The 23,539-nt window shown below is 33.9% G+C and overlaps 1 long non-coding RNA gene across 1 annotated transcript; it reads right to left on the bottom strand.

The window, feature by feature from the left end:
- Positions 1 to 9,501: 9,501 nt before the first annotated feature.
- LOC108984083 lies at positions 9,502 to 21,628 on the bottom strand. The gene is made up of 5 exons (XR_001994964.2): positions 21,407 to 21,628; positions 21,207 to 21,321; positions 21,021 to 21,077; positions 11,665 to 11,817; positions 9,502 to 9,559 (listed from the first exon to the last, which is right to left on the bottom strand). It is a non-coding gene; the product is annotated as an uncharacterized LOC108984083 (long non-coding RNA).
- Between the last annotated feature and the right edge of the window lie 1,911 nt (positions 21,629 to 23,539).

Here is a 23,539-nt window from a genome sequence, read left to right as displayed (position 1 = left end):
CCAACCAGGGGCATTAAAACATAGAGACAGTCTTCTTACATAAAGAGACAAAAGAAACAAGGCATGGCAGACTGTAATAAAAAAATGGTGAAAAAGAAACAAAGCATGTCATTTTCACAAAGAAGGTACAATCAGCACACAACTAGGCTCCGCAATCAAGGCTAACTTGAAATGATGAATTATAAAAAGGAAAGAGACTCGGACAATATGCACCACTGCTCTGTCTAACAATACAAATGCAGCTGTAGAACATGACTAAACTAATAAACTCAATCGAGATTTATTAAGCTATCTGGAAGCAAACATTTGTTAAATTTAAAATTAGCAATATTCAATATTAACAACTATCAAAATCAATTTGCAAGGACCAGTTGTCATAGTTTTAGAATACGATGTTTCACTTATCAGGCAGAACTTCAAGGGCACTGCGATCTAGAAATTGGAAAGAAGATCCAGAGCCCTTTTGGTTCAACAAGGGTCACTGCTGGTCTACTTAAAATAACAGAGCTAAATTGATCATTCTGGGCCACTATTTCGATATGTATGTATCCAGATTATAGCTTTGCATCAAGGTGCAAGACAAGATCCATAATTAAGATGAACACACCAACTCAACAAGGATAAGGACCAAGGCATCCAGTCCAGTGTCACGAGTATCTTGCACAGAAAAACAGTTTCCCTTCCAACAAATGCAAGGTCATGTAACATCACATATGGGATTTGGAAATGATTTGGGAACAGAGAGAACACGGTATAAACATAAACCAATAACAACTACAAAAAGATAAACCAATTACCAGACTTTAACTACCGGGCCTTCCACAGAGACAACTTGCAAAAAGAGTCCCAAAAGCTCTTTACCAAAAATACATCCATAAAGAAATATTAAAATGCCTCAAAACCATTTCAAATTGAACTCCTTAAAAAAGAAGTGTATTTGCATAAATTGATTAAAAAAAAAAAAAAGGTCAAGGTCATCAGTTCAGATGATAAAAAAACCCTCCACTTCAGTTTGATCATTAATAATCTCCATATTTAAGATCAAAGCGCCCACTTGTCAAGGACAAAGAATAAGGCATGCAGTCCAGTGTCATTTGTATCTTGCAACAGAAAAATGGTTTCCACTTCAACAAATGCAAGGTCATGTTTTTTTTATTTATTGGCACCAGGTGTCCAGAAACAGCGTCCCGACTAATCACGGGAGTGCAAAGGCCCTTGGAAATGAGTTTTCCGCAAGTGCACCTCAAGTAATTCAAGAGAACAATCTCCCAATCCAATGGCCCCTAGAGATTGTTTGCACCCAAGGAGATTTGAACCTTAGATTTAGGGAGAGCATACCCCCAAGCCCAAGTCCTTACCACTTGAGCCAACCCTTAGGGCTTATAAATGAAAGGTCATGTAACATCATATTTGGGACCCTGGACTTATTTGGGAACAGTGAGAACACAATTTGGTCATTATAACCTCCAACAAGAAAACTTATCATGGGTTGCATCAAATACCTGTAAGACTATGTAACAAATCTAGTTGCAGTGCTCAGGATGATTAAAAAAATGTTGGAGTTTTATACTCAAAACAATAATGCATCACATCAAGAGATAAAGCCAACACTAGTGGCGAAGAAAATCTCCAGAAGGACACTAATAGCTCACATATTCCTAAATTATATGTCTTTGCGGAATTGGTATGGAAAAACTAGATATATGCAAGAGGAATCTATTATTATTAGAAACAATCGTCTGAAATTTATATCAAAATGCATAACTTAGCAAAAATTAAGTTATTTTTTGTAACGGACTTAATGTCCATGACTTTCTACTTTCTGTTGTAAACTATATTTAGATACTTCTAATGTATACCCCCTGTGTACTTGGACTTTGCCTATTATTATGAATAAAACTTCTTGATTACCAATCAAAAAAATATATATTAGAAACATTCCTCTGGAATTTATATCAAAATGCATGACTTAAAAAAAATTAAATACGACGAAGATTCAATTTTCCCATTTAAAATAAAACTTCAAAAAAAAATTATAAAGTAGTTTTTGGTGAAGAGATACACCATCATGGCAGTTACTTTGAAACAATTTAAAACATGTCAATAACTTCAAAACTTATAATGGAGTGTATTAATGAGCCACAAGATCACCATCCATTTACCACTTTCTATTTAAGGCTACAATGATCCATTTTACGCTGTAAATAGATCTAAGCATTCGAGAGACTCATCTATCCAATGAAATTAGGCATTGCTAATGTATACAGAATGGTGGTAAATAATTCCAAATCATCGAATGTTTTCTGGTTTATGTAGCCTCTTGCAATGAAGATACCAATGTCAACAAACTTATCAAAGAAAATGGATGTTTCATACTCATTTGGTTGGTCCAATGCCTGACTCAACTAGTTCTACATTGCTCAATGGGAACAAGAAAATGCTTAAATCTTGTCATTGAGGTTGACCAGTATTGAGTCTAATATTTGCACTAGTTTGATACATTTGGACACCGCTCAAGAGGTGTGAATGCATCTCAAACAAATGTATTAGGGTGTTGAGAAAATAACCCGTATTTATGAGTTGTGTAAGCAATTCTTTGAGTTCAAAAAGGTACTTTGGGCCTGGAAGAGTATTATTCTCAAGTGATGAGCAAACGTGAAGAACTAAAAATGTATCAACCTATCACTTCTGATGTTTCAAGTATGCAACATCAACGTGAAGAATTCAATGTTGTTCGGTTTCTTGTTGGCTTGAAACCTGAGTATGAGTCAGTGCTTTCTCAAATTTTGGCAAGTCCACAGCTTCTCTCGTTTCTTGATGTGTTCTCCTGACTTCAACGTGCCACATTATCTAGACAAGGATCTCAATTGCCTTCTGATCAGATTAATGAGAGATCCGCTTTGGTTGCTTCATATGTTGCTCTTGGTGGGCATGAAGGCCGAGGCAGTAGAGATGCACATGGGAGCATGATGCCAAAGGTAATCACACTCAAGGTCGTGAATCTCGTAAGTGCACCCATTGTGGTCGCACTAGCCACTCGGTGGACTATTGTTGGGATCTACATGGTAGACCATCCGGGTCCGCTAATCAAGCCATTTGCCAAGATGCTACATCACCACCAATGAGCTCCAACTTGACTCAAGATATGATTAGCATCTTGAAGGATGAGTATGATCAGCTCTTGCCTATTCAGGTATAGCGTTCGCATGGCTTGTCTCATCTACTCAAGATCTATGGATCATCGATTCAAGAGCTAAAGAACATTTGATCGGTTTGTCTTATTCCTTATCTAAATTTGATACTATGACATCTCCAAAGAGTGTTACTTTTGCTAAAGTTACAAGCATTGGATTCACTAAGCTTAATAATTCTATATCCTTGTCATATGTTCTATACGCTCCCTCCTAGTTTTCCCTTTAGTTTGTTGTCTATTAGTAAAATTACTCAATCTTCAAGATCTCAAGACTGGGAAGAAGATTGGTATGGGCATGAAGCTGGTGGTCTATATTATTTTGATGTCAAACAGTCACCCACTCAAGCCTCACATCCTCATCATTATCTGCTTTTGAATGACATTGCTGCCTTGGACACCCTTCTCTTTCTCTTTTGAAACGTCAAGTTAGGAATCTTGCAAATGTGTCTTTCTTTCCTTGTGAAGCATGTCAACTTAGCAAACACCATCATGTCTTTTGTACCATCGAGCATCTAGTCATTTTGAATTGGTTCACTCTGATATATGGGGGACCAATCAACATTGTATCTAACAAGTTTCAGTATTTTGTTACATTTGTTGATGACTACTCATGTATGACATGGTTGTTTCTGATGAAGGTACGATCTGAATTTCTTTCTATATTCAAAGTCTTTCGAGAAGAAATTCAAACTCAATTTAGGCTCCATTTAGATACAAAAACACTCTAAACCCATCTCATTTCATCTCATCGTTACAACTTTCCCAAATTTTCATTCAATATATAATAAACAATTCAATTTTTTCAAATTTCAAAACAATAATAATATTAAAAAATAATATTCTAACAATATTTTATTCAACTTATCTAAAATTATCTCATCTCATCTCACTATTCAAATGAGTCCTTATGCAAAAAGTTCAAGTTTTGCATTCTAACAATGCTAAAGAATATCAATCTAGTGTCTTTGCTACTTAAGTAATAAAGGAATTGTTATTCAAAGTTCATGTCCTTGTACACCCCAACATAATAGGGTGGCTGAATGCAAAAATCACTATTTATTAGATATAACCCGAGCACTTTGACTGCACATGCATGTTCCTAAACATTTTTTGAGTGATGGTGTTCTTACTACGTGTCACCTCATTAACCGTATGCCTTCATCAGTCCTTGATGGTTCATCTCCCTTCCCCATTTTGTTCCCTTCCTCTCCCTTCTCTATCTTGTTCTCTTCCTCTCCCTCAAAAAATCTTTGAATGTGTTTGCTATGTTCATAACCACGGCCTAGGCTTTGATAAGTTTGATCCACGTGCTATCAAGTGTTTCTTTGTTAATTATTCCAGGACTCAAAAAGGATATCGCTGCTATAGTCATATTCTCATACGCTTCACCAGTGCTGATGTCACCTTCTTTAAGTACATACCCTATTTCTCGGACACTTTTTTATTGTTGAATGACTTCCCTTGTTCCTTTACAGGTGTACTCGCGTCGCTTCCGACCCCCGGCTCCTATGCCTCCACCAACCTTGTCTCCATCTTCAGATCCTAAGTTATCTAGTGCTTCAAACTCTACACCTACTACTCTCTAAAAAGGTACTCATTTTTGGGTTACTCAACAACTAATTAACCAGTATGTCTCTTGTCATGCCTTATCTCCATCATTCTTTCTCAACTTTCAAAACTTTCTGTTCCTAAGATAGTTCAGGATGTTTTATCTGATTCGGGATTGAGGACAGTTATAAAAAATGAAATGGATGCTCTTGACCATAATGGGACATGGGATCTTGTTCTCCTACCATCTGGTAAACAACTTTTTGGTTGTAGACGGGTATCTACAATCAAATTCCATCATGATGGTTCTGTGGAACATCTAAAAGCCCCCTTGGTTGCTAAGGGTTACATTCAAACTTATGGCATTGATTACGACAATACATTCTCCCTGGTTGCCAAAATTTCTTTTGTTCGAGTATTCATCTCTCTTGCTAATAATTTGGCTTGGCCCTTATTTCAGTTGGATGTTAAAAATACTTTTCTACATGGCAACTTAAATGAGGACGTTGATATAGAGCAACCGCCTGGGTTTGTTGCTCAAGGGGAGTGTCGTGGTACTGTGTGCAAGTTAAAAAATGCATTATATGGTTTGAAACAATATTCTCAAGCATGGTTTGGGAGGTTCTCTAATGTTGTATTGGCATTTGGTCTTCATAGATGCCAAATAGACCATTCGATATTTCACCTACATAGTGATGCAAGTCATATCTTGTTGGTTAAATATGTAGATGACATTGTAATTAGTGGAAGTGACTCAACTGGAATTGCTGGTCTGAAAATTTTTTTACATGATCAGTTTCGGACAAAAGACTTGGGCAAGTTTAGATATTTTCTTGGAATTGAAGTCGGTATTAACCTATCTCAAAGAAAATATGTATTTGACCTTCTGGAAAAAACTGGCACGTTGGGTACACGACCTATTAACACTCTCATGGACCCAAATCATAAACTCTTGAAAGAGGAAAGATAGTTGTTTGGAGATCTAAATGGGTATCAAAAACTTGTTGGGAAATTGAGTTATCTTACTATCACTAGACCTGATATCTCTTACGCAGTGAATGTAGTGAGTCAATTTCTACAAACGCTCAAGGTCTCACATTGGGATGCTGTAATCCATATTCTTCGTTATCTTAAGTGATCTCCTAGCTTTGGATTGTTATATAGACCAAATGGACATCTTATAGTTGAAGTTTTTTCAGATGCTGATGGGAGCAAGATCTCCTTCAGATAGAAAATCTACTACTGGATATTGTACTTTTGTGGGAGGCAACTTGGTTACTTGGAAGAGTAAGAAGCAAACCATAGTAGCTCGGTCTGAGTGAGCTGACATGGTTGCAACACTTTCTTCAAGAGATTGGGTTTTCACTCATGTCCCTCTTCAATTATTTTGCGATAATCAAGCTACAGTGCATATTGCCTCTCATCCTGTGTTCCATGAGAAAACTAAATACATTGATATTGATTGTCACTTCATTCGATATAAGATACTAAGTGGTGGCATTTATACACCCTTTGTGGATGCTGCTGATTAACTTGCAGATATTTTTACTAAGTCATTGTGTTATAGTCAATTAAAGCTTTATTTGTACCAAGCTAAGTGTACGTCCCAGCTTGAGGAGTGTTAGAGGACATGGTTGTAATTAGTGTAACTTGTGAGGGTATAACTATCAATTGCATGTAATATTTTTTTTTTTATAAGTAAATATATATCAATTGTATGTAATATATATATATAAATATTGTTGAACATCAATGAATAATAGCAAGTATTCTCTCTATGTTCGACTACAAAATGAAACATACAATGGTGAGACCCCTGTTGGACTAGGTTCCAATGGTTTCGAGGTGTTATGTGAGGTGGCACAACAAGTTATGGAAGAAAAAGGTCGTAACACTACAGCTCGAAACGAACAAAGTTGTATAAGGTTGTACTATTGAGCATTTTAACCACATACATCCGCCGAATTTGCTGAAGAAGCTTACCCCACCAATTAGGAGGACTAAATACAATATATTGAGGGGATACTCAAAGTCCTTCGTCACACTTCTCTAACCTCCTCAACTAATGTGGCAATATGGTGTTACATCCAACTACTATAAAGCAATGTACGAAACTTTCTAAAGTAAAAGTAGCACGATGAGGACACCATGAGTGTGAACAACATATTTTATACGATGTTCATATCTGAATTTTCACTAATCGAGTATAAGAATATGGTAAATAAGATCCCACATTGCTTAAGAGGGAGAAGTTATTGCGCTTTAAAATAATTCCAAGGGCCTCTAATTGTAAACTTGACTAGTCATTTTGGAGTATAAGCTGAGGTGTGGCTTTGGCTTTCTTTAGGTTGCTACAAAATTTGTAGTGTAAGAATGAATCCCTAGGAGAAGAGATGCGATCATCTTAGTACTTCTATGAGCTTATAAAAAAGTACATTGATATAATTTGAAGACATTACCAACTCAAATCTAAACTCTAAAAAGTAAAAACACATTTTTAAAAATTAGACCAAATGCAAATTGTACACATAATATTTCAAGTAAAACTAAAGGCAGGAAAGACCTCAACACTCTTGCCTGAATCAAACGAGCAAGCACAACCCTCAATAGTATTTGATCACATGACACAATAAAGGTATAGCTAGGGGAAAATACCAAGCATTACATTAGTAATACAAGGATTCAGCACTATTCCTCAGAAAAAACAATAATAATAATAATAATAAGCTCACACTACACACCCAGAAGCAATCGTGTTTAATTTTTATCTTGAGGTCTCTAGATGATTGGAAAGCAAATATTTATTGATACTTTTGTTTTAACTTCTTAACGTTGTGAATCTTTTATGTTAGATTTGCCTTCAAGAGTTTATTTTGTATTCGACCCATTTACTAGGGTTTCCTTGGCTGCAGCTTCTTGATGAAATTTATTTACTTTTAACAAAAACATATATCATTCTTGAAGAGCAATCAACATCACAAGTTCACAGAATGTGTACATGTTAATGAAAGCAATTATGTGTTGTTCATCAAAACTTGTTAAAATAGAACATAAACATCAATAACTATAATCTCAGCAACCAATCTTATAGAATGAAATGGATTTGATTTAGATTAAAAACTAAAAAAAAAGATTTCATGATATACTGTTACAGATCCCAAAGAATTCGATTTGATCTTTAATGGAGATACCTTCTTTTTTTAAAAAAAAATTAAAACAAGATTTGATATTTTTTGTTCATAATTGGAAAACATAAGAACAGCAACATATGTTCAATGGTTTTACCTGGCGCTGTTTTAATTTCTTTGTTCTTACATTTAACATATATGCTAGGATCATATGGTATGACTTTTGTGCAAGAGTGGGAATATCATGGGTCTTGCCTAGAAAGCTGGTGCACTTTCTAACAAGTTGGAGAGGCCACCAAGGAAACCTACAAGTGACAACAATATGGAAGATGGCTCCAATACATATGTGTTGCTGCATTTGAAGAGAGAGAAATGATAGAAGTTTTGAAGACTGCAAGAGGACAATAGATGAGCTGAAAGCTTTCTTTCTAAAACCTTGTTCCTTAGGGCAAGGACGACAGATTTTAACAGGCAAAATGTCCATGAATTTCATATTACAGTTGAAAATCCTACTTGCGTATTCCTCATGCATACGTCCTCTTGGGCTATGCCTATTATCATATGAACAAAATTTCTTGATTACCCATAAAAAAAATACTCAATATGTACAAAATCCCACACATTAAAATTCCTCATCCAGTGGCTTTCTTGACGTTATTTATATTTTAAAAAAAAAAATATGTATCGTTTCAGAACAACCCAATCAGCAACAAAATACATACCACAATCCCAAGTAGTGAACCAACTAAGCCTACCCCAAGTATCCCATGTATTTGGTAGTCCATGTTCCCAAACATACCATATCCTAGGTAAGCTTCCCATATAATATATATGCTCACTTGCCCCTCCACCTCCCAAAAAAGTATTCAAAGAAATAACTACTTACCCCTAGCTCACCTAATAAACAAACACAAAAAAAAATTGAGATATATAGTACTACTATCATGATTATTTACTGCCATGGGCGTTTTGGGTGGAAACTGTGGAATTTTGTTGGCGTACACAAATAAGATTATAGAGACTATGGTACCACAATCATCATGACAAGTACTGCCATGGGCACTTTGTGTGGCAAGTGTGCAAGTGCAAGTATGTTTGTATTCCCATCTAATCATGTACGTGGATGTATGATAAAAAAAGACTACCAAATGATGCAACCAATCAAATCGAGGAATCAAGTATCTTCCGTTTCCAATCAAACGTAAGGGGGCCAAAAAAGTTTGGTTCACAATATTTTATGTGGTTTTCCCTCATAAACTTATCTGAAAGACCCATAATTATTACTACTGAACTCCTAACCTGCAAGTATGATGTTCTCCAGGAATAAAATCCATAAATCATAGCAATGGTACAAATCCTTTTTCCTCTAAGTAATAGCAATGACAGAATCGTGTAGAATACAGTCTAAAATAACTTGATAACTGGCAGCAAGCCGTATAGGCTATAGCCCATGACATAGGATTCCACATATCGGTGAAAGAAAATGTCAATTTTCAAAATAAGTTAAAGCTATAAAGGGAATGACCCAGCAAGATAAAAGCTAACTATACCATCCACTATACATACACCGGAAAAAGAAGATACAAAAACTACCTCAACCGAACAAGAGAGAGCAAGAATCGTAATTCGCACCTGATGGCTGGAGACCGTCTGTGCTTTGAATCAAAATCCGCTTTCTTTTAACTATTATCTGAAAAGATTCCAAATCGTAAATAATTAAACGCGGTTGTTTAAAGATATCTGTTGCGGAGTCTATCTAGATTCTAGACAATAACATTTTTCAGTGGAAGTTTTGCAGCTATAAATGTCAAAAACAGAAGGTAGAATGGGAAATTTATTGAACAGCTAAGTTAGCTAGGGCAAGCAACGTGTCTGTGATAAGATACACTATCTCAACGTTATCATCCCGCGATTTCTCGGCAGCAAAGCGCGTCCTAAATAGAAACTATCTCAACTCTCATAGCCATCTTGTTCCCGCGAAAATACACTGCAACGTAGAAAAAAGAACAAAACCAAAATCGAGATCTTGTAAAACCTTCTAGGAACAAATTACGACTAGAGAAGCCGTGCAAACCCAATGACAATAAAGTCGCAATCTCAGGCCGAAAAATAGGATAGCAATCGGTGGAAGAAACGGAGAGAAAAATAAACGAAACACGGAGGGGAATACGGAATCCGGTCAGAGCCGAAACAGAAGGAAATTCTACCAGCGTGGGCAGGGATTCCAACAAGTAGATTTTAAAAAGCTGGGGATGCCCCCACTAGATCTAACACGTAATCAATCACTCCGGGCAGCTTTTTCGGTTTTTAACTCTTTGGTTTGCTTTCCCTTGCTCTGATTCGTTATTTAAAAAAAAAAAAAAAAAAAGGAAGACTCTACAGCCACCGCTGGAGCTCCGTGGATTCCGTTAAATTTTTTTAATATTTTTAAATATTTTTTAAAAAAATATTTATAATATTATTAAAAAATATTTATTTAATCATTAAGTAAAATAAAACGATAGCCGAGAGCGGAGAGCTACCAACCGGAAAAGTAATAATTTTTTTTTTTTTAATGCTCGTATTCTCCTAGATTGTATTTTTTTAGTTTAGGGAGTTATAGCCACTGCTTCATCGAAGCAAACAGGCCATTTACTAATATCACAAGAGAGAAATGGTCAGCTTCATAAGCCTTGAGTTGTAAATAGTCTGAGAGACTCAAACTATTGAAATGCTGACAATTGTCTCTTCTTCTTTTTTTCCGTGTTCCAATGCATAGAACTCAACTCACTGTACAGAAAGATGTACAAAATCACGAAAAAACTGAGATATTTTTAAAAGATAAATTCTCCCCAGAATTATATTACAATTTCCCTAATTACGTTATATGTTGAAGAGATTAGTGTTTCTTCTTTTGTTGTTTACAAGTCTTTCTATTTTTTTTTTTATGAATTTATATTTGAATTATATTTGAGAAGCAGATGATAATTATTTTATTTACTCACCTTAAGAGTGCAAGTTCACTGCAAAAGATTTTTCACAAGTATACAGAATAATTCAAAAAAAATATCCATCAACCCTTATGGCTCCTAAAAATTATTTGGATACAAAGATATTTGAATCTTGATCTTGGATGGAGTATACCGCCAAGCCCAAAATTTTTCCCACTTGAGCGGTCGAGCCAACACCTAAGGATTGTGACGGGAAACGCTACTCCACGGCAGAGTCCTTAAGACTCACCTATACAACCTAAACCCAAGTTTTACAACATACAGACTGATTTCTAATTCCTTCTTTTTTTTCATTTAGAAAACAGATTTTATTTCCTTTCACTTTTTAATTCAAAGTTTTTTTACGAGCTCGTTTGTTTTCATAATTTTTTTCTTCTAAACTCATCTAATTTAATCATTATAATTTTTTTAAATTTCTATTCAAAATCAAATAAACTCAACTTTTTTAAATTTTAAAATAAAAATAATATTAATAAAATATATTCTAATAATATTTTATTAAATTTTTAACTTTAATCTTATATACAAAAATAAATGAAGCCTTAATAGCGCATCATGGACTTCATAAACTCACTATAAGAAATTAGTTTGTTCATGGTCAGATATTTACAACGAAAAAATAATAATTTATTACGAGAATAGATAATTTATTGTCTTAAATATCTTACTACAAATAAACATTTTTATAGTATAAAATATATTATTTGTCATTAATAAAATGCATAATAACAAAATCATCACAAATTTGACGAATCAATTTCATGATTTAATTAAAAAAAAAAGGATTAACGAGAGAGAAGACTACCTTATTTTATGGCTGAAACCAGCCCAATCCTGGCAAATTTTCTATCCCTCGCCCTTTGCCCAGCTTCCATGGGCGGACGTTGTGTGGCCTTGCCCATCCATATTCAAAGGAGGGCACCATATTTCCTTGGAAGTTTTCGTTCCTAATCCTCATCTGACTCAATCGTTGAGTTATTAGATAAATAAGAGAGGGAAAATATTACATATGAAATTGCATTCAACAAAAATTATAATTTTATACAAACAAGCAAATCAATTCCAAAATGGATTGAAATCTATATATATATATATATATATATATATACACACACACACGGAGTCCCATAAATCACATGAAAATACAAAAAAAAAAAAGAATACACCTAACCCTGGCCTTAATCGAAGGAATCTCGAAAATTTGTTTCACTAGGAGCAATGGAGCTCTAACTGGCAATAATGATATCCATTGTTCAGAAGAAAGACGCGCAAGTGGTAGTTGAAAAAAAGGAGAGAACAGAACATCAAGATAGTACGGTTAAAACATTTTGATCTTATTTAACCGGGAATTTCCGGTCACTCAAACCCAAAAAAAACCAATGTTTCACCGTACTTCGATATAACAGATAATATTTTGTGTATATAGAGACAAATCGGTGTTTAACAAGCGGGCTTATATCCAGTCGTTGCCTACATGTTAGCGATAACGAGGAGAAATTTTCATCCACCATTCTGTAGACAGAAATCGTCATGAAAACTCGAGAGCGCTTACTTGAAAATTTTTAACAAGATATCGCGTAACAGCATGCCCCATCTTGTGCAACAAAAAAGCGAGGACAAAAACGACATAGGACCGCTATGCCCAATGGGCAAGAAGCTCTTGCCGCGCTGCGCCGATATGAATGGCGTGGTTGGAGAACCAACCGCACCACGCGAGGACTACATCGGCAAAAACGATGGATACGTGTCGATCCAGAGAGTGACCACGTAGAATAACCTAAATCCACCCAATAATAAGGTTTAATAATGTGACTCAATGAACGAGTACAACCTGAAAACGCGGTCAATTCTCATCCTAGCGTTTTTGTTTTAGGTTCTTTTTTTCTATTCTCATCCAGAGGCATCTCGGAAACAAAGTACGATTTACAAGCACAATAAACTATAAAGAAACAAAACATTAGGAATTTAGGAAGTACAAAAGTAAAAGGTATTCGAGGACCGGTGATTACTCGTGTCGAAACCTGGGACTACGTACGGTACTAGTAATGTACAGCTTTAATACTTTATATATCTCACGACTCACACTAAAATTTAAAATAATCTCCTGGCATGACAGTTGCAATCAAGATATTTTCTGAATTAATAAGTCACATGAAAAATTTATCAAGTTAGTGACGTAAGATCGACCATAGTAGCTACCAAGCATGTATCTGCCGATAAAATCAAAGGTATTGGCAGACGAACACTGATTTAAAGGAAAAATTGTTACAAGCATCTTTTAATTAAGTAAAGTTTTTACAAGCATGTATTGGATAATCTGTACACATATTATATATTCTGGGATCCACTGAAATCATATGTATAGGAAGATAAAGATACAATTATAAATAATAATAAAAACACGGATCTAATGACTTCAAATTACAACTCCTAAAATAATAAAGTAAAAACCATTATACCCTCAGATCCAAATTAAGCAAGGGTTTTTGGACTTAAATATTTCTCCTCACTACACATGATATATTCTCGTCTACCAACAAAGCATCTAAAATGTGCCCAATTTCACTAACGGAGTGAAATAATACTAGCTGTGTGTATAACTCTGAACATCTATAGACTATAATGTATATATTTTCTACGGTTAAGAGTCATGTAACCAGGACGTTAAAAATTAAGTTGCGTTTGGACGTTGAGGTTATCTCAAATGATTTGAGTTGATATATAAATTGTAATATTTTATGAATTCTATTAAAATATATTTTAATATAAATAAATTAAAATATGTGTTTGAATGTATAAAAGTACAGGTGTTGATACCATATTCTGGAAGTATAAGTAAATTTAATTCAATTCAGCCCATTGCCTCAACTAAATTAGCTAGATGTTGGACATTTCAAGAAGATCTAGATTTGTCAAACAGTTTAAGTCAGGCCTTGAACACTAGTTACTTATCTTTTCTTGTCCCTAATCCTATTTAGGAAGATTTATCCATAGATTTTATTTTAGGTCTTCCTCATACATAAGGGTAGTAGACTATGCTTTTGGTTATCATTGACAGGTTTTTCAAGATGACACAATATTTATTATGTAAAGACCTCATGATATATATATATATATATACCTGTTATATATACGTATATATAACTATGAATATATGCCAACAAATATATATAACCATGATTTATATTAATTATAATCACGATCTAAAAAAAAGTATCCAACTTATATATTTGTCTATAATATGTATGATGTGTGTATTCTATATACATATCTATTTATATATATTGTGATTATTCTTTCTTGAGATCAGGCTGCGTGGAGTTTCTATGTTGATGGCAATTCTAATTTCTAAATCTGCATAGTTGATTCTAGAAAACTTTATTCGTAGCATATGTGGAGATAAGCCAAAACATTGTGATCATGCATTAACTCAAGCCTAGTTCGCATACAACAATGTTGTTCATAGTGGTACTTGCATAGAGGTCCCGTTTCGCGGTATAGTGGTAGTCATGTACATGAAAATGCCAAGATTCGCACTGAAGCGGACCTACCTAGGATATCTGCCTTGAGTAATGCAACACAAATATGGCAGAGCAAGTACAAACAATTCGAGTAGAAGAAAGGTCGGATGATATAAATGCAAAGTACAACGCAAAAGTATAGGAACCATATTCAACTACACGAACTCCAAGAATGTGACATGGTGATTTTTGTGACTTTTTTTTCTTTCCAAAGTTACGATACGTGTGAATTTATAGATGTATAAATGTGATGAGATGAATTTAAATTAAAATTAAAAATTAAATAAAATATTATTAAAATATATTATTTTAATATTAATTTTATTTTAAGATTTAAAAAAATTAAATTATTTATTTTATTTGGCGTAAAAATTTAAAATAATTATAATAATTAGATTAAATATAAAAATAAATAAAAATAAAATGAGATGAATTGAAAAGATTCGTTAAAATTAAAAAATTAATTTGTCTAAACATGAATCCTACAAACTTGGTTTTACATGCCAACCTGTCAGTAAATTTTATTTTGAGTTGAATCTTTTAGTTAATTTTTTTTTGTAAAAAATTTGTATAGACATGCATGCTACAAGAATATTGGCTTTTTCTGGCGACTATAATTGCCGAAAATTCAAATAATAGGCAAAGTGACTAGAAATAAGTGGTTTATGAATCTTATAGCAAGCTCAAACTAAAGAAGTATGGGTCATTTACCAGTACATGAACATAATTGATTCACTAGAGAACATGAAAAACCTTTTTATATGGCTGACTTATGTAGGTTTGGCAAGTGGAATGAGACACAAAATTCTCATCTATCTCATCATTATAACTTTTTTAAATTCTCACAAAATATAATAAACAATTTAATTTTTTCAAATCTCAACAAAATGAAGGGTCAATTTGTAAATTTCCTTCAGGAGGAAGGCATTGTTACCTAATATTTAATGTCTGGCACATCACAACAAAATGGTGTTGCAGAAAAAATGAACCGTACGCTAATGGATATGTCAAGGAGCATGATTAGTAAATCTAACATGAAACTTTCCTTGTGGAGTGAAGCTCTTAAAACTACTGTGTATATATTGAATAGGGTTTCATCTAAGTCTGTATCTAAGACACATTTTGAGTTGTGGAAAGGGTTACACATTTTGATTTATAATCCTAACATAAAGAAGTTAGACCCAATGACAATTAGCGATTTCTTTATTGGGTATCCAAGTAACTCCAAATTATATAAATTTTATTGTCTCAGTCATAACCCTAGAATTGTCGAATCTAAAAATGCAAGATTTCTTTAGGAGGTTGAACCTAGTAGGAGTGTCAATCCTTAAGAGGTCATTTTTTAGAAAACACATGAACATACTACTTTGTCTTCTTTTGGAGGAATAATGGTTGTCTTAAGGCAAAATAAATCGCGACATCATGCGGTGACACCAATTTAATAACAACATGTCCCCGTAAATGAGGTTCAACCTGAAGTTATTCCTCATTTACAGTCTGAGCCAATTGAGTCATGATCTCCAAATGATGAAGTAGTGGCTCTAAGAAGATCCTCAAGAATACGTAGGACTGCTATTCCAGATGATTACATTGTATACATAACTGAGTCTGATTTTGACGTTGGACTTCCAGAAGACCCAATTACGTTTTCACAAGCCATGAGTGGAAATAAATCTACATTTTGGTTGGATGCCATGAGGAATAAGTTAGAATCCATTTGTAAGAATTAAGTTTGGGATCTCGTCGAATTACTAGAAGGGGCAGCAACAGTTGGCTGCAAATGAGTTTATAAAACCAAACGAAATTCTTCTGGTAATGTCGAGCGATATAAAACTAGACTTGTCGCTAAAAGATTCACTCAGAAGGAATGCATAGATTATCATGAAACCTTCTCTCCGGTCTCTAAGAATGATTCATTTTTTTTATAAGTAGAATAAGTATTTATTAATCCAAACAACTGTCAATTACAAAGTCAAAAAATGCCCTATTATGTAGGTGCATTAGAAACTAAGTCGTCATGAAAATCCATATCATTAAAATCCACAACAATGACCCAAGTACAAAGAGTTCTAAAAAGTAAAATTTTTAGTTCCGCCATAAATCTCTCTTTGTCTTCAAAAGTCATCTCATTGCGCTTCTGCCACAAGCACCACATAATACAAATAAGAATCATCTTCCAACCACTTTGATCTGTCGCACACCTAGAATTGAGGTCCAGCAAGCCAAAACATCCAACACGGTTTCCGGCATAACCCACGCTATGTCCATTCTGTTAAACACTTCATCCCATAGAGTCCTGACTACCTCACACTGTAAAAGTAAATGATTCACCAACTCACCACATCTTTTACACATGCAAAACCAATCTACAATGATTATCCTCCTCTTTCTCAGATTACCCGTCGTGAGAATCTTGCCTAAAGACATTGTCCACACAAGGAAAGAAGCTTTGAGAGGAGCCTTATGTCGCCAAAGTTTTCTCCAGAGAAACTGTATCTCAGGAACTTGTGTGAGTACCTTGTAGAAGGAACAAACAGTGAACACCCCTTTCCCTGCTGGACTCCACCACAAATCATCTTTATGCTGGATATTTGGACGACAAGAATACAAGAGACTATAAAAATCTACAAGACTCCCCATCTCCCAATCCTATGCTGCCCGGTTGAAGTTGATGTTCCAGTGAATGTTCCTTCCTGCGACTTCCATAACCTCCGCCACCATGGCATCTTTAGCATTTGCGATTAAGAAAAGTGTAGGAAAAAGTCTTGTAAAGCACTATTGGTACACCATACATCCTTCCAAAATCTGATCTTGGAGCCTGTACCCAATTGCAGTCTAGTGTGTTGACGGAAGACCTCCCACCCTCTTCTAATATGTTTCCATAGCCCCATTCCAGTGGCCCTTCTAACTTCTCTAGTACACCAATCCTCCCATAAATCACCATATTTATTCTCGATCACAGTCTTCCATAAGGCTTCTGGTTCATTGATATATCGCCACAACCATTTGCCAAGTAACGCCCGATTGAACAACTTCAAATTTCTGATACCCAAACAACCATTAGAGATAGGACAGCACACCATTTCTCACTTGACTAGATGGAATTTAAAGTCTTCTCCTAAGCCCCCCAACAGAAAATCTCTCTGTAACTTCTCAAGTCGACCCGCCACACTTGCCGATACAGGAAATAATGATAAGAAGTAAGTAGGTAGATTAGAAAGTGTACTTTTGATTAGTGTAATTCGGTCCCCTTTTGACAAGTACATTATCTTCCAATCTGTCAGTCTCCTCTTTACTTTTTCAATCACTGTATCCCAAATCGAGTGTGCCTTCGAGGCTATACCTAGCGATAATCTCAAGTAACTCATAGGAAAAGACGCTATCTTACAACCCAGTGTGCCATCTAAGAATGATTCATTGAGGATAATCATGGCTTTATTAGCTCATTTTGATTTAGAACTACATCAAATGGATGTGAAAACGGTTTTTCTTAATGGAGAACTTGATGAAGTGGTATACATGAAACAACCTAAGGGTATTAGTGATGATAGTCAGAAAGTATGCAAGTTGAAGAAGTCTATTTATAAATTAAAACAAGTTTCCCGTCAATGGTATTTAAAGTTTCACAAAATTGTTATCTCATACAGTTTTATCGAGAATCTTGTTGATCAAAGTATATCCTTAAGGTCAGTGGGAGCAAATACAATTTTCCTAGTCCTGTATTAGACGATATTCTTCTTGCAAGTAGTGATTTGAGCTTACTTCATGAGACTAAACAATTTCTCTCCCAAAACTTTAAAATGAAGGATATGGGTGAAGCCTCTTATGTCATTGGCATAGAAATTTACAGACATGAAACAAAGAGTTTTAGGACTGTCTCGAAAGGCCTACATTGAAAAGATTTTACAAAGATTCGGAATGAAAGATTGTAAAGTCTTTGTAGCTCCCATAATCAAAGGTGATAAATTTCATAGAAGTCAATCACTTGAAAATGCATTGGAACAAGAGCAGATTAAAAGTGTGCCTTATGCATCTGCAGTGAGTAGCTTGATGTATGCTCAAGTATGAACCCGTCAAGACATATGTCTAGCAGTTGGATTATTGGTTGCTATCAAAGTAATCCAGGTCTTCAATATTGGATAGTTGCAAAGAAGGTGATGTGATATTTGTAAGGAACCAAAAACTACATGTTAACCTACAGGCATATAGAAAATTTGCAAGTGATTTGCTATTCAAATTCAGATTTAACCGGTTGTGTAGACACCAGAAAGTCTATTTCTGTGTATATCTTTCTTCTTGCTGAAGGAGCTATATCTTGGAAGAGTACGAAATAATTTGTAGTTGCTATGCCTAACATGGAGACATAATTCATTGCGTGCTATGAAGCAACGACACAAGCCGTGTGGTTGAAAATTTTTATTTCTGGTCTCAAGATTGTCGATTCCATTCAAAGACCAATAAAGATTCTTTGTGATAAAACCGCTGCAGTGTTCTTCTCAAACAACAATAAAAGCGGAAGCAGAAGCAAGTATATCGACATAAGTATTTAAATGTGAGAGAGAGCATAAAAAATAATGTGGTGTATATTGAGCACACAGGTACAGATTTGATGTTAGCTAATCCAATGACCAAAGGTTTACCGATAAAACAGTTTCAGGGTCATGTGGATCGTATGGACCTATTTAAAGTATAATTTCTCTCATGTTGCTATATATTTCACAAAGAATAAAGTTGAATTCAGTTTCAGTTTTATGCATAAAGTAACGAATTCGTTATATCCATTGGGTAATAATTTAAGTTAGACCTGAATGACTTTTATTAGTTGTTCATAAAGTATTTTAAGGGATACAATGTATTGTGACGCATGGAAGGAAAATGCTCACTATAGAGAGCAATACCGCTATGGTTCGTGTATAGGATACCTTGATAGAATTGAGGGCATTATTTTTTGGTCATTTTAGTTTTACCTATTAAGTGAACCAAGTGGGAGAATGTTTAAGACTTTTGGTTTGATTTTCCTATAAAACCATTTGTCTTCCCTAAAGTGGTTTACTTCATCTAAGATGATTCACTTCATCTATCAAGCATAGATAATTGCCCTTAATAAGTAAACTAGTTAACCATTGTTATTTTTTTATGGATGAAATAATGAGGGCAGCCCAAAAGTTGTAGGAGTAATAAGTAAGGGTCCCTAGTCTTACCTATAAAAAGGGGCTTGTATTTTCCATCAGACTCACCCAAAAAATTCTAAGACAAAAGACTAGAAGTCTATTCCTTACAAAAAATCTCTACTCTCTTTTATAGGTTTTTCAGTTTTCAAACCTAAATGGCTAGAGGTAAAAAATTCTATAGATCTCTTTATTATTTATTTTTTATTCTTTTAAAAAGTTTTACATAACAGTGGCACAAAACATTATGTCCCAACTGATGTTCAATGGACTTTAGAATGCACGAGGAATTTTAAAATGATGGCCGTAATAATTTTTACATAGTTTTTAATTTGCTTCTTTCCTTATTTTTAAGTGACTTAGAACTACGATTTAGACTATATACGAATACGAATGGCCAAAGAGAGTACTGCATACTCCTTAACATGCTTCAAGTAACAGAACCTTTTTCCAATTGGTTTTCTCCCCGTGACTTAATAATTTCAAAAGAAGATGAGTTCTCTTTTGTACAACGTATATTCGTACTAATTTAAAAACAAAAACAAAAAAAATGTATATTCGACGTACTACATTCTTCTATGCTTCGTTTGAATTTATAAACTATCTCAATTCATCTTATTTTCATCATTACAAATTTCTTAAATTTTCATACAAAATATAATATACAATTTAACTTTTTTAAATTTTAAACTAATAATAATATTAAAAAATAATATTTTAAAAATATTTTATTCTATTATTTACTAACAACCTAACTCATCACTAAATCAAACACTCCTAAGTAACCAGCTTGCAATATACAATCTGATCTCTTCCTAGCACCCTCCTCAACCCCTCCAAAGACCCATAGATCACCTAAAGATCAGACAAAATGATTATGGTAGGGACTATAGGGCATTACGATCATGATTACGCGCTGGGGTCCAGGAAAAGCATAGTAAGTAGGATTATATATTGTCAATTACTTACGTGGACAAATTATGTCTGGTACTACCACATCTTATGTGCTAGTAAGTTAGTAACACATCATCACGAGGAGGAAAAAAAGAAGCGAGGTACTCGCATAAATATTTTATGCTGTTTCCTTTATAAACTTGCGTGAAAGGACCATGAATATTCGTACGGAGCTCGTTAGTTGAAATTATGATGACTCTCCAGCGAAAAAAATTGTAAATTATAGTAAAGGACCGATTCTTACAGATTACCAGTGCATAAAAACTTATATCCAGTCATATAAAATTCGTACATTACCGATCCAAAAAATCCATACATCAATGAAACAAGAAAGGCGAATGCATCGATTAAGATAGAGTTTAAATTCAAGTTAAAGCCATAAAAGAAATGATCTAGCAAGTTAAAAAGCCAACCGTACGTACTAACCACCATACATAAACCGGCAAAAAAATATCTAAAGATTCGAAGAGGAAGTGCTTTAAAACAGAAAGATTGAGAGAAAGAGTCGAATTACTAACCTGATGGCTGAAGACAAGTCTTGCTTTGAAACAAACCCGGTTTTCTTGGATTGTTATCTGAAATATTCAAAAACGAAATAAACAAGACGTAGCACTCTTTAGGACCCGTTCACACACGGTACGGAGCTTTTTCCGTGCTCTATTTGCCCGCTAGAAATGTCAGAAATAGAGAGTAGAGTGAGAAACCTTATGAGCAGCCGAGCTAGCTAGGGCTAGCAACGTGTCTGGGATAAGATTCTCGGCAGCCAAGCGGATCCAAAAAGAAATCTACTCAAGTTCATTGTGCTCCAAAGAAAAGGTTCTGCAACGAAGAAAAGATAAGAACAATAGCAATATCGAGATCTAGTAAAACATTCGACAAAGGAATTAATTATGACGAGCGAAACCTTGCAATGCGAAAATATACGCTTGGAAAAAACAGCGATGCAAACCCTAGGTCAAGAAAATACAATCTCAGGCGGACAATATAATAGTAATCGGTGGCTGAAGAAACAGAGAAAGAGAAGAACTGGAACGCGAAGGAATAGAGAGGATCTGCTTCATGAGAAAAGACAACGAAATTGGACTGAGAGAAAGCTGGCGAAAGAGAGAGCTAAGAGCCTAGAGCCATGAAAAATATCTGAGATATGAAAGAACAGAACTTCAGAAAAGTAAAGGCATTTAAATAGCTGGGGATGCCCCCACTAGATCTAACACGTAGACAATGAATCGGGTCCTTTTTCGGCTTTTTCTCCTTCGCTTTCTCTTTGATTTGTCTTTTTTTTCTTTTTTCTTTTTTCTTTTTTTCATTCACTTTTCAATATTACAGGTGGTAATTTGTTTCTCCTATATCGAGTTTGTAAGAGAAATGATCAACTAATTTATTATGGATTTTAAATTACTATTAAATAAAATAATATTTTTTTCAAATTTAATTTTGCTTTTTGGTTTTGATTTGATGTATTTAAAATTTGAAAAAATTATATTTCATAAGGAAGTAGTAGACAAATTGTAGATGAATTGTTAGTGTATCAATAAACTATCAACTAATTTACTACTCTTAAACTATTATTGAATAAAATAATATTTTTTTAAAATTTGATTTTGCTTTTTGGGTTTGATTTGATGTATCTAAAATTTGAAAACATTATATTTCATAAGGAAGTAGTAGACAAATTGTAAATGGATTGTTAGTGTATCAATAAACCATTAACTAATTTACTACTCTTAAACTACTATTGAATAAAATAATATTTTTTTTTAAATTTGATTTTGCTTTTTGGGTTTGATTTGATGTATCTAAAATTTGAAAAAATTATATTTTATAAGGAAGTAGTGGACAAATTGTAGATGGGTTGTTAGTGTATCAATAAACTACCAACTAATTTACTACTCTTAAACTACTATTGAATAAAATAATATTTTTTTAAAATTTGATTTTGCTTTTTGGTTTTGATTTGATGTATTTAAGATTTGAAAAAATTATATTTTATAAGAAAGTAGTAGATAAATTATAGATGAGTTGTTAGTGTATCACTACTCAGTTTGTAATGTTCGAGAAGCGGGGATCGCTCTACTTCATCATACCAAACAGATACCTTAATATTGTCCATACAAGTTATGAAAGATTTTTTTTTTTAAAGTAATGACAAACACATTATATATTGTAACATATTGTATAATAATGTTATAAAATAATTAAGAGTATTTTTATAAAATAATGTTAATTTTATAAGATTTTTTATAAAAATACTCTTCATTTAAAATATATTTGTGTAAAGTATTGTGAAAAATATTGTGTAAATCATTTTTCTTCTTTTAAATATTGAAATATTGAGGTTTTAATTAGAAAAATAATTTAAATAAATTTTAAAAATTAATGAATTAAATGTAGAGTAAAACAATATCTGAATTTATAGTGTAAATAATTCGATATTGAAACAATTTTTTGTTATACCAACTATCGCATAACCGCAAATTAATTATTGTTAATATTTTTAATCTTATAATCACATAACACCAGTAAAAAATAATCGCAGTGCTGCTAGTAGTAGCATGTGCATGTCCAAACTCCAAACCATCATCATTGGGATTTTCAAATAAGATACAAATGAACACTGAACAATACCTGTTTTTCTCGTTAAAACCGCGGCTATTCCTGCGCCGATCAGAACTTCTGTGGCCTGACGCGGTTGGCAATCCAATCAAGAGCTTTGTTACACAATCTCTCCTACATTTCATATTCTATATTATTTTAAATTTTTTAAATTTTTAATATTTTTTTTAAATTTTTTTTTGAGTTTATTTTTTTTAAATTATTTATTTATTATTTATATAATAAATATTTAATAAAAGAAAAAAATAATAAAAATTAAAAATAATGTAAAGTGTGGAGGTTGTATGAATAGTTGGAAGTTGACCGAACGCAGGTTTTATAACGTGGCTCAATGGCCGAACGCAGACTCGACGCGTGGTCTATGTACCTAACATAGCCTTTTTGTTTTAGGCCCTTTTTCGCATCCAGAGCCAAGAGGCATCGC

This window comes from Juglans regia, chromosome 11 (assembly GCF_001411555.2).
Source record: "Juglans regia cultivar Chandler chromosome 11, Walnut 2.0, whole genome shotgun sequence".
Lineage (NCBI taxonomy): Eukaryota > Viridiplantae > Streptophyta > Magnoliopsida > Fagales > Juglandaceae > Juglans > Juglans regia.
This window is presented reverse-complemented; position numbering and strand designations above follow the sequence as displayed.